The sequence below is a fragment of the Cyprinus carpio genome, chromosome A6, assembly GCF_018340385.1.
Source record: "Cyprinus carpio isolate SPL01 chromosome A6, ASM1834038v1, whole genome shotgun sequence".
In the NCBI taxonomy this organism is placed as follows: domain Eukaryota; kingdom Metazoa; phylum Chordata; class Actinopteri; order Cypriniformes; family Cyprinidae; genus Cyprinus; species Cyprinus carpio.
This window is the reverse complement of record NC_056577.1, coordinates 16,883,770-16,896,345: the sequence shown is the minus strand read 5'-3', so window position 1 is coordinate 16,896,345 and position 12,576 is coordinate 16,883,770. Positions and strand designations below refer to the sequence as shown.

Sequence of the window (12,576 nt, the reverse complement as noted above, 5' to 3'; positions counted from 1 at the left end):
GACAGAGGAGTGAAATCTGATTTGCCCTGTGCAGGCTTTGAATTTATAGAGTCTGTCTGCACTATGCTTATTAGGTTGTCTCACGTGACATGGTTCATTAGAAGATGGAAAACCCTTAGCTTTGCTTCCCACTCCACTAAGTTACAAGCATCACTGTCAAGCTATAAATTTGGTGTTCAGCCTCTGCCAACAGGCCTCTTATTGTTTTTTTTGGGTTTTTTTTCTCATGCCATAGATTATACAACATCAGTTTATTCTGATTCCACTACCAGCTGTGCAGCTCACAAAGAGAAAGAAGCAGAAGTCTCTGTGCAGTGTGACAAGAATAGCTCCGCTTTAAAGAGCCCACGTTGCACGTTGTAAAATTCTCCTAATGTTGTCCTCTTGGCAAAGAGATGAAAGAGCTGACTATCTGAAATCAATTTGATGCCAATGATACGGAGCATAATCCCTTGGACATGCTGTGCAAATAGTTCACCAGATTGTTAGAAATGCATTTGGAGGCATAAAAATAGCAGGCAATTTGTATAATCTAGATAATATTGAAAGAAATGAATACTTTTGTTCAACAAGATGATGACAGTACAGACATTTATAATGTTGCAAAAGATGAGTATACAGGTGCTGGTCATATAATTAGAATATCATCAAAAAGTTGATTTATTTCACTAATTCCATTCAAAAAGTGAAACTTGTATATTATATTAATTCTTTACACACAGACTGATATATTTCAAATGTTTATTTCTTTTAATTTTGATGATTATAACTGACAACTAAGAAAAATCCCAAATTCAGTATCTCAGAAAATCAGAATATTGTGAAAAGGTTCAATATTGAAGACACCTGGTGCCACACTCTTATCAGCTAATTAACTCAAAACACCTGCAAAGGCATTTAAATGGTCTCTCAGTCTAGTTCTGTAGGGTGCACAATCATGGGGAAGACTGCTGACTTGACAGTTGTCCAAAAGACGACCATTGACACCTTGCACAAGAAGGGCAAGACACAAAAGGTCATTGCAAAAGAGGCTGGCTGTTCACAGAGCTCTGTGTCCAAGCACATTAATAGAGAGGCGAAGGGAAGGAAAAGATGTGGTAGAAAAAAGTGTACAAGCAATAGGGATAACCACACCCTGGAGAGGATTGGACATGGGTTTGGTGAAACCCAAGACATGGGTTTCAGCTGTTGCATTCCTTTTGTCAGGCCACTCTTGAACAACAGACAGCGTCAGAAGCGTCTCGTCTGGGCTAAAGACAAAAAGGACTGGACTGCTGCTGAGTGGTCCAAAGTCATGTTCTCTGATGAAAGTAAATTTTGCATTTCCTTTGGAAATTAGGGTCCCAGAGTCTGGAGGAAGAGAGGAGAGGCACAAAATCCACGTTGCTTGAGGTCCAGTGTAAAGTTTCCACAGTCAGTGATGGTTTTTGGTGCCATGTCATCTGCTGGTATTGGTCCACTGTGTTTTCTGAGGTCCAAGGTCAATGCAGCCGTATATCAGGAAGTTTTAGAGCACTTCATGCTTCCTGCTGCTGACCAACTTTATGGAGATGCAGATTTCATTTTTCAACAGGACTTGGCACCTGCACACAGTGCCAAAGCTTCCAGTACCTGGTTTAAGGACCATGGTATCCCTGTTCTTAATTGGCCAGCAAACTCGCCTGACCTTAACCCCATAGAAAATCTATGGGATATTGTGAAGAGGAAGATGCGATATGCCAGACCCAAGAATGCAGAAGAGCTGAAGGCCACTATCAGAGCAACCTGGGCTCTCATAACACCTGAGCAGTGCCACAGACTGATCGACTCCATGCCACACCGCATTGCTGCAGTAATTCAGGCAAAAGGAGCCCCAGCTAAATATTGAGCGCTGTACATGCTCATACTTTTCATGTTCATACTTTTCAGTTGGCCATGATTTCTAAAAATCCTTTCTTTGTATTGGTACAAAGTAATATTTAAATTTTCTGAGATACTGAATTTGGGATTTTCCTTAGTTGTCAGTTATAATCATCAAAACGAAAAGAAATACACATTTGAAATGTATGCAGTCTGTGTGTAATGAATGAATATAATATACAAGTGTCACTTTTTGAATGGAATTAGTGAAATAAATCAACTTTTTGATGATATTCTAATTATATGGCCAGCACCTGTAAAATAGTCTATAAAATTGTGCATGGTTTTCAGCACTGATAATAGTACGAAATGCTTCTTGAGCACCAAAACAGCATATTAAAAATGATTTTTGAAGGATCATTTGACACTGAAGACTTTGCTGTATAATATATGAATAAATTAAATTTGAAAATGTTAAAATAGAAAAGTTTTTTTTTTTAAATAATATCACTGTTTTTTTTCCTGTCCATTTGATCAAATAAAACCTTAGTGCATAGTAGTCTTCCATTAAAAGTATTAAAAAAATCTAAATCATTTTTAAACTGGCAGCAGGTTTATGTGAATAAACATTTTACTGCTCAATTTACAGCTAAAGCTTTTCTCAAATACCATTTAAGGTCAAGTGTGATATTTTAAATATTTTAACATGTTCCACTATTGTTGAATTCACAGTGCAAAATAATGTGTTGTCTTTACTGGTTGCATTCAAAAACAAAACAACTTACCAGACAGTGTGACCATGTTGTCTGTAGTATGATTCTTAAACATATGATTCTTATGATATGTTTATTTTTATTGTGTTTTTTATGTATAGGTTGTTTTGTTTTCATTTTCATTATTTTTGCAATTATGTTGGTGATGCCAACACTATGGCCAATTCATAAAAATTTTACGTGGTGGCTGATTCGTATGACCTCACTCGTATGATTTTGTACGATATCTGTGACTGTTAAATTTAGGGGCAGGGTTAGGTGTTATTTTGTTCTTTTTAGCAAGCCTTTTTAGCAAGCCACTTTAATTACACAGTGCTGTATTGCTGACAGAAAGTCGTTTTCACTAATCACAACAAGCATTTTGCCAAAAGGTTTCTTTCTACAGTGATGTTAGTTAACTTTTAACAGACATAAAGATTGTTAGCAGGTGATTCATTCCCATGTCAGCCACTGGAATCTCTTTCAGGACTGAGGTGGACAAACTTGCTGCCCATGTGCCCAGGGGTGAGTGGCTGATAGCAGAGCTCTCTAAATTGGAAACCTTGCTCTGATGACTTTTAAATGGAGTGATTTATTCTGTTTGTCATCAGAACAGCACCTCTCAGCTGTTTTCCTAGTATTCATGTCATGCTCTGAGAATTGAAAATGGGCCCTGTGTTGTCTGATTACACACAGAACAGGTCTAAGTGATGTCAGTGCAATTTGTTTTTGTCTGGCTTGCTTTTCTGCCATGTGTACTCTTGAAATGCCTTTGTCTTTGGATTCAAGAGGTGTGATTTTATGGGAGATGACGCAACAGTTTGCGAAGAAGCAATTGCTTCTTAATTAAAAGCAAAATTATGTAGTCTGTTATGAAGCTGTCATCTGTAAAATATTAGAATAAATTAATATAATGAGCTGACTGATTTTAAAATACTGCCCGTTTGCTCACCCATGTTCTTTGACCACTTATTTTAGTTAGCCTACATATTTTTCTCTTTGCATTAGATTTCTTTATTATTATTATTATTATTATTATTATTATTATTATTATAATTATTATTTCTTTTATGTCAGAATGCTTGAATTCTAATGTTTCGAGCCTTTTTTCATATTATATTTTTCAGTTCTTAAGAAAAAAAAAGTGTAAATATTTTGTTTAAATTGCACGTTGTAAAGTATATATGCGCTGCTAAAATCTAGACACCAGAGAGAGGTAATTTACTGTAACAGTACTCATCTTTCTTGCACAAAAACAGAATTTCAAACTTCAATAAAATTCAGAATTTCTTCAAATTAATTAATAATCACAGGAAAATACATACACTGAACTTTATGCTGACCTGCAAAATATATTAAACAATATAAATACACTTAATGGACTCTCTTAGTCTTTGTTGCATACCAATTATAACAGCAAACTAGTAGTTTAGTGTATGTATATATATATATATAGTTGCAATTCTCCTTCATTCTATCTTACTGACATCTGTAATAGCAAAGCTGATAAAAGGTGTATTGCATGTTGCTCTCTCTATTTTATGGGCATGAATTTACTTTTCCCACAGCCCATCACATTCATTGTTCATTGTGTTCATTTTGCTCTTGGTGTAAATAGATTGTTGGCTATTCTTTCTGATTCATCATTTATCATTTAGGTACTTGAAAGTTCCATTTCTCTTTTCATGATGTCCAATTACCCACCATGGCAGAATCTCTACAACAATCTTGATGAAATGTTTGTGTGTTCTAGCACAGAGAATCTGTTACATACAGCTTTTTTTATATTGTTTAGTAGGGGTATTTTAATATATATATTATATATAGGGGTGTAATCTATTTTTTATAGATTTTATTGTGAAACACTCTGGGACTTCATTGCCATGGGAACTGCTAAATTGGTTGAGAAGTTACCTGCACTTTGTTCACCTGCACACAAGCAGTTGCGTTTCTGTAAGTGCCTACCTGAACCTGATATCACTTATAATGAATCTGAGATGCTGCCAGTAAGAGGGTTGTCACATTAGTTTCTAAATGCATTCCTCAGTTGGGATACAGTTTGTGTTTACAGTCACCATATTGGCAAATGACCCACTTCACTCAAAGAAAATATTCAGTTTACCAGGTCCATGTTGATACCTCCTCTTAATTTTTCTATAGGGTTCAGATCAGAGGACTGGGATGACCATGGCAGAACCTTCATTTTGTGCTCAGTGACGCATTTTTGTCTTGATTTTGATGGTCTTTTTAAGATCATTGTCCTGATGGAAGATCTCAACAAGGCCCATTATAAGATTTCTAGCAGAGGCAGTCAGGTTTAGATTTTTTTTATCTGTTGGTGTTTGCTAGAATCCATGATTCCATCTGTCTGAACCGTCTATCTGATGTCCCAGACCTCCAGCAGAAAAGTAAACATTAAAGATACAGCAGTATAGTTCATTTTACACAGTGTAGGACTTCTTTATCCCACCTTAAGTGTTTCCTGCAAAAAAAGCTCATTTCGTAGGTTCATCTGACCATATAACCCAGTATTGTTTGAAGTTCTAGTTGTGTGTGGCATCTGAATATGCTGGAATTTGTTTTTGAATGAAAGCAGAGGATTTTTCTTCAAAAACCCTCCCAAACAACTTGTAGGAATGTAAGTGGTGTTTTATTTATTTATTTATTTATTTTTAGTCTTTTTGACTCCAGAACTCCTCACTGAGTCTTTTGCCACTCAAACTATTCTCATGTTGCATTAAGAGAATATACAGTAGGTAGATTTGTAACATTTCCTGTTGATTGGAACTCCTTAAAGGAACAATAAATAAGAATTTTTTATTAAAATATCCAAAAACCACTAGAACAATGTAATATATTTTGCTGACTTGTGTACTTGCAGTACATTATGCCAAATGTTTTAAAGAATGTTTAAATCCAGAGAAATAAGCAATTTTAACTAGTGACACGGACCATGTAATTGTGTCGCCTGCCAATGATGTCATAATCACTCTATTTCTGGTTTTGTTTTGTAGAAAACATGGAAACACCAAAGACGCTTTAATATTTTGTGTTTTAATAGACCAGTGACGACCCCACAGAGTAGCATTATAACAGAGCTTTCAAATGTATCAAGTATGATAAAGCAGTGCTGCTTTACCCCACATACGCACGACCGGAAGGAGCGGAAGCAGTCGACTATGGCATATTAAAAGCTCCATTGTTTTCATGCCGTGTGTCATGCTCGTTCAGCGGCCTTGTTTCGCTTTGACGGCTTTCAGCCTCACCCTGCTTCATACTACTATGTTGTCATTAACATTAGCTCATCCATGAACATGATTTCTGCCCGAGTCCTGTCGGATTGCACCGGCTGTGGGGATGAAGCCCACAACTCCCATGGTGTCATCAAACTACGCCTTTATTTCTTTGTTTTGTTTTGCCATATTGTGCCTTTAATTGTTGTCCTAATTGTGGAAATGGAAATTTTCAATGCTTTAGTTGTTTCTTTTTACTTTTAAATATCAAAAGAATAAACAATACAGATTTATTTTCAGATTTCTTCTTCTTCTTCTTCTTCTTCTTCTCCTCTCTCTATATATAACAGCTGCTTTATGTATAACATAATAAACAATAATATTAGAATGTTGAAAAACTGACAACACCTGACTGCAAGAATTTGTACAAGAATTCATTGCAAACAGATTTCCAGGCTTACCTTTTCTTTTAAACCCTGTCTGGGAAACCTGGCCTTTGTATTTTATAGAGCCATAGACTGAACAGATTTTAGTTTGTTATTGATTCTGCCTTCTGTTCTGACCTACTTTCCATTGAAGAAAGTTTTCTCTGCACATTTCTCTCTTATATGAGTTTTTGTTTTTCCTCCTTTTCAGGCCTTAAGTTTTGGCCAGTACAATTATTGTTTTGATGTTATGGCCGATATGACAAATATGATGGATAATATCTGTCAGCCATGATGTAATATTTTCTACAGCATAGTGTGAAAACATGATGAGCTATATTGGCAATAAATTTATTTTATTGCAATGCTAAAATTAAAATGGTTCAATACTTTAAGTGTTTTATTTTGAATGTATTTAGACACAATAGTAAAGAATTTTAATATTAGCCATTTATTGGGCATCTACCAGAACCATTATCGTTGATTTATCAGTATTATTTTGGTGCATCATTTATGTTTGAAACAACATTAAGGGTGAGTAATTGAGTTTTTGGGGGAACTAACCCTTTAAGTGTTCTCTGTTTGTAGAACAGTGGTCGCAGACATGCATTTAAACATCTTCAGTCTCTTATGAGGCTCTGGAAGATTGCATCGATTGAATATTCAGTTTCGCATTTTTTGGCATGGATGGAACATGTAGAATAAAAGATCACTTTATAATTTTCGTATTGTGCCGTCTCCCAAAATGCTGCCACAACCCCAACCCCAACACCCCAAAACGAATAGAAATCCCTTTTGAAAGAAGTGGGTTGTAGCCACTCATAGACCAAATCAAAGGAAACCCATAGAGCTCAGTGTGGGAACAGCTGAATAGATTTTCCAACTCTTCCTTCTCTGCTCATACCCTTTATCTGAAGAGCAGAATGCCTCTTGTTCTGTAGTAAATTCCCAGCTCAACCTGCAGGTCTCCTTGGCAAAGCTGTTTACAGAGGCTAGAGAGGGAAAAAGTGAATGGATGATTGACAGCTGCCTCTCATTTTATTGTGAACTCTAGTCATTTGTTCCGCAGAGACTTCCCCTCAGTCTTATCACAAGGACTGCAGCTCTGAGGAAAAACTTGTCTGGGCCATTGCAAGGGAATTAACTTTTTCTTTGAACGGGTATCATTCTTCCATGTGTACATGATTTTTCAAATTTAAGCCCAACAAAGATAAAAAAAAAAAAAAAAAAAAAAAATATCTTTTTTTATTTTTTGGCATATGCAAAAACATGGCTACTGTAAACAATCTACGGACACAAAGTGTCTTCACTAGGCTCTTCAGAACTGAATGGCTCTCATTATATTCAACGGTTCTGTCTACACTGGAAGTGCAGATCTGTGACAGTTTGCAGAGTAGAGTATAGTTTTCTGCTTGCTTTCAATTTTTTTTTTATTAGTATTGTGATTATAAATTTCTACAGGTTGGCCCATGTCTACCATAGTATTTATATGGCACTTTGAAGTGCTTACTCCTATGGTACAAAATATTATTAGTGAAATAAATACATCCTTTTTTATACTTAGTCGTGCTTAAGTTTCACAGTGTGGTTGTGAGAATGATGTGACTCTCCAGTCCGTAAAGTTGCCATTGTGTGGTTAAATGGGATCCATATTGCCTTTGATAAATGTAGTGCGATCCAAATGATCTGTAACTCAAACAAATTATGTATATTATACTACATAAAAGACAATAAGCTGCTTTTATTTAAGCTTTCAGTTATGTTCTGTTATTCATTTTACCAAGCTCCAACTGATTGGACTGATAGAAAAAAAATGTCTAATGTAAATACCTTAAATATGAATATGGTAATCTTTCAGGAATATATAAATATATATATTTTTTTTTAATGAGCCGAAAAGAATACACGTCACACCTCTGTTTATCAATTTGCACTGGCTACCAATAGCTGCTCGCATAAAATTCAAGGCATTGATGTTTGCATACAAAACCACCACTGGCTCTGGACCCCTTTATCTAAATTCATTACTTCAGACTTATATTCCCTCTAGAAGCTTGCGTTCTGCAAGTGAACGTCGCTTGATTGTGCCATCCCAAAGAAGCACAAAGGCACTTTTACGGACTTTTAAATTAAATGTTCCCTCCTGGTGGAATGACCTGCCCAACTCAATCCGAGCAGCTGAGTCATTGGCCATCTTTAAGAATCGGCTAAAAACACATCTCTTCCATCTTTATTTGACCCTCTAACTTTAGCACTCACTATTCTAATTCTATTCTTAAAAAAAAAAACTACCCTTCTAATCTTTTTGTATTCTATCTATTTTCTTTTCATTTATTATACAATTATAAAAAAAGACCTCTAACACTAGCTTGCTCTATTCTTTTTCTATTCTAATCTGTTTTTCTTTTTATTTATTATATTATTTAAAAGCCCTTGCTACGTGTACTGCGTTTAAGCTACCGACTGAGACTTGTTATAGCACTTATATATCATTGCTCTTTTGTTGATTTTTGATTGCTTCCATTGTCCTCATTTGTAAGTCGCTTTGGATAAAAGTGTCTGCTAAATGACTAAATGTAAATGTAAATGTAAATATATAAGTGTCAGAATGTTATGGTACTGCCATATCACAAGCATTAGAGGTATTTAAATAATACATGATTCCAAATACAAAAAAGTCCTAAATGTGTGTGTGTATGTATATATATGTATGTATATGTGTATGTATGTATGTATGTGTGTATATATATATATACATACACACACACACACACACACACACACACACACAGTGGTGTGAAAAAGTGTTGGCCCCCTTCCTGATTTCTTATTTTTTTGCATGTTTGTCACACTTTGTTTCAGATCATCAAATAAATTTAAATATCAGTCAAAGATAACACAATGAACACAACATGCAGGTTTTAAATGAAGGTTTTTATTATTAAGAGAAAACAAAATCCAAAACTACATGGCCCTGTGTGAAGAAGTGTTTGCCCCCCGTAAAAAAATTACCCTAAGAGCACAGCGACGACTCATCCAAGAGGTCACAAAAGACCCCACAACAACATCCAAAGAACTGCAGGCCACACTTGCCTCAGTTAAGGTCGGTGTTCATGACTCCACCATAAGAAAGAGACTGGGCAAAAATGGTCTGCATGGCAGAGTTCCAAGACGGAATCCGCTGCTGAGCAAAAAGAACATAAAGGCTTGTCTCAGTTTTGCCAGAAAACATCTTGATGATTCCCAAGACTTTTGGGAAAATACTCTGTGGACTGACTTTTTGGAAGGTGTGTGTCCCATTACGTCTGGCGTAAAAGTAACACCGCATTTCAGAAAAAGAACATCATACCAGCAGTAAAATATGGTGGTGGTAGTGTGATGGTCTGGGGCTGTTTTGCTGCTTCAGGACCTGGAAGACTTGCTGTGATAAATGGAACCATGAATTCTACCAATAAATCCTGAAGGAGAATGTCCAGCCATCTGTTCGTGACCTCAAGCTGAAGCAAACTTGGGTTCTGAAGCAGGACAACGATCCAAAATACACCAGCAAGTCCACCTCTGAATGGCTGAAGAAAAACAAAATGAAGACTTTGGAGTGGTCTAGTCAAAGTCCTGACCTGAATCCTACTGAGATGCTGTGGCATGACCTTAAAAAGGCGGTTCATGCTCGAAAACCCTCTAATGTGGCTGAATTACAACAATTCTGCATAGATGAGTGGACCAACATTCCTCCACAGCGCTGTAACAGACTCATTGTATCGCAAACACTTGATTGCGGTTGTTGCTGCTAAGGGTGGCCCAACCAGTTATTAGGTTTGGGGGGCAAACACTTTTTCACACAGGGCCATGTAGTTTTGGATTTTGTTTTCCCTTAATAATAAAAACCTTCATTTAATATAGTGTTATCTTTTACTAATATTTTAATTTGTTTGATGATCTGAAACATTAAAGTGTAACAAACATGCAAAAAAAAAAAAAAGAAATCAGGAAGGGGGCCAACAATTTTTCACACCACTGTATATATATATATTTTCATGCCCTATTTTGCATTTGTGGTTATGGTGTTATTCAATTATTATTATATTCCTTTTCTGTTTGAGTATTTACATGCTCTGTGGAATTGCCCCCCCCCCCTCTGTTTCTCTATTAATCTTTCCCTTGAAGTCTTGCTTTTAGATTAATCAAGTGGCAAATAAACTGGCCTCCTAGAATGTAGAATCATAGCACACCAGACCACTGCTTTCACAACACCAGGGGTTTCACCTGCAACCTAAAGATTATTATTAATATTATTATTTTTATTCTTGCACTGTGTATGTTTTCCTGCTGCACACAATTTCATTAATACAATCTTTAAAACCTTTTCACAGCTGCAGTCCACTTTTCAGTGGCTCCCATAAGGAAAATCTGAGTCTCTTTCAGGGCTGAAATTAATTATCCTTAATATCACTAAATGAGAATAGCTGAATATTAATAGCAGCAGCGCTGACCCAAGAATAGCACTCGTCTGAGATCATTTTTTTCCATTCTCATCTTGCTCAGCCATCCTGGTGCCCTGTGCCAGAGGCTTTTCTAATGTGTGAGTATGTTCTTGCAAACATCCACTTCTCCATCACTACCCACACATCACCCCAGCCTCCACTCCAGCCGGCCTCTCACATCTGTAGCCTCACACGGTCCACTGATCACACTTCTGTTGTCAGGGGAGAGCAAGTGGACCATACACACTGGTAGTAATGGCCAACTGGAGATTTCTGGTAGCAACGCTGAACCTCTCATTTGGATTTGCTTCATGATGGTCATTACAAACATTATGTAAAATTTGTAACATGACATGGGCTGAATAGGCAAATTGACAGTTTGTATTTTAAGTGTCTTGGTTAATTTGTAGGTTTATTGATTTCAGAATTTTGAGTAAATAAATAATTCACTGTGATTTGATCTGAGAAGATCTTTACCATCTTTCTTGAAGCTTGAAATATTTATTTCATCTTACTTTACTTCATTTTTAATGCCAGTGCTTTTTCTATATATTGTACACATGCTTAATGGAAAAACCAAAAGGCAAATTTTTCCAAGAGATATATATATTATCTTGGTCTTTCCACCAGCATTTATACAACATATATAATATATAGTTATTGATATATTTATTTGCCTTTTTTTTTTTTTTAGTGCAAAAATATGAAGCACATCAAAGAATCATGTGACATGAATAATTTGCTCAGATGATTATTACCTTCCAGAACTCTGACGCTTCTGCTCCTAGACAGAAGGCATATGCTGCCAATCGCTAGCAAAAATGAAGTTCACCAGAGCGTTTTGTTTGCATGCTCTAAACCACAAGTAATTTATCAAATTAATAAAAGAGCCACAGTTGCTTCGCCAGTAGCTGCACATCCTATTTCCATTTTGTGCCAGTTTTCCAGGAAGTCATGATTTTGTTCTTGAGAAAAAAAGGGAATTTATTTGCATATTGGTTTTCAGATATTTTATATTTTTTATATTTATATTTTTCGTATAAATTTAACTTAAAGGGATAGTTTACCTTCAGTTGCTGGTCCCCATTGACTTCCACTGTATGGAAAAAAACAATAAAAAAAACAATAAAAAATTATGCAAGTCAATGGGGACCAGCAACTGAGGGTGAACTATCCCTTTAAATGGTTGCATAACATGGGACTGTTCTGTCCACAAGAAGTGTGTCTTGGTTAGGGTTGGGAATCATTATAAATTTTCCGGTTCCGGTTCCATTAAAATCATTAAACAACTATTAAAAAAAATAGTGGTAAGGAAAAATGCACAATACTCAAATACTCAATGCTCAATACTGTTTATTACTTACTGTCAACTTAATTTAAAGGTTGTCAATGTCAAAATTCAACATATATATTACAGTATACAAATTTTTCAGTTCCCGGTTCCATTTAAATGAACTATTATTATGTTTTTTTTTTTTACTATTTTACCTTCATTGAATGTAGTATTGCTGGAAGGTAGTCAGTAATGTTGAGTAATGCAAGTCCATCAATCGGCATGTGCTTCAAAGTTGATGTTTTTTACACTATCAGTAACATTTTGCTTTTTCAAGCAGGAATAAGGTTGGCCAAATAGTCCCTTGAGGGCTAAGACACTTGTTCCCTAAATTAATGAAATATAAACTGTTATACTTATTACCATGTATACACACACTCCATAAAGCCCCTATTTTACAAATAATAATGCAGTCAGGAGATGCTGTGATGCAATGAGTGGTTTCCACATTTTAAACATATTTTCACATGCATGAAAATACATTTTGCATTTTGCAAAACTGCATTTTGGTTG

General features: G+C 35.8%; 1 protein-coding gene across 1 annotated transcript in view; it reads left to right on the top strand.

The window, feature by feature from the left end:
• Window positions 1-12,576, top strand: part of LOC109063239 (heparan sulfate 2-O-sulfotransferase 1) — a 74,723-nt gene that overhangs the window by 3,173 nt on the left and 58,974 nt on the right. The gene's annotated exons all lie outside the window — the stretch shown is intronic.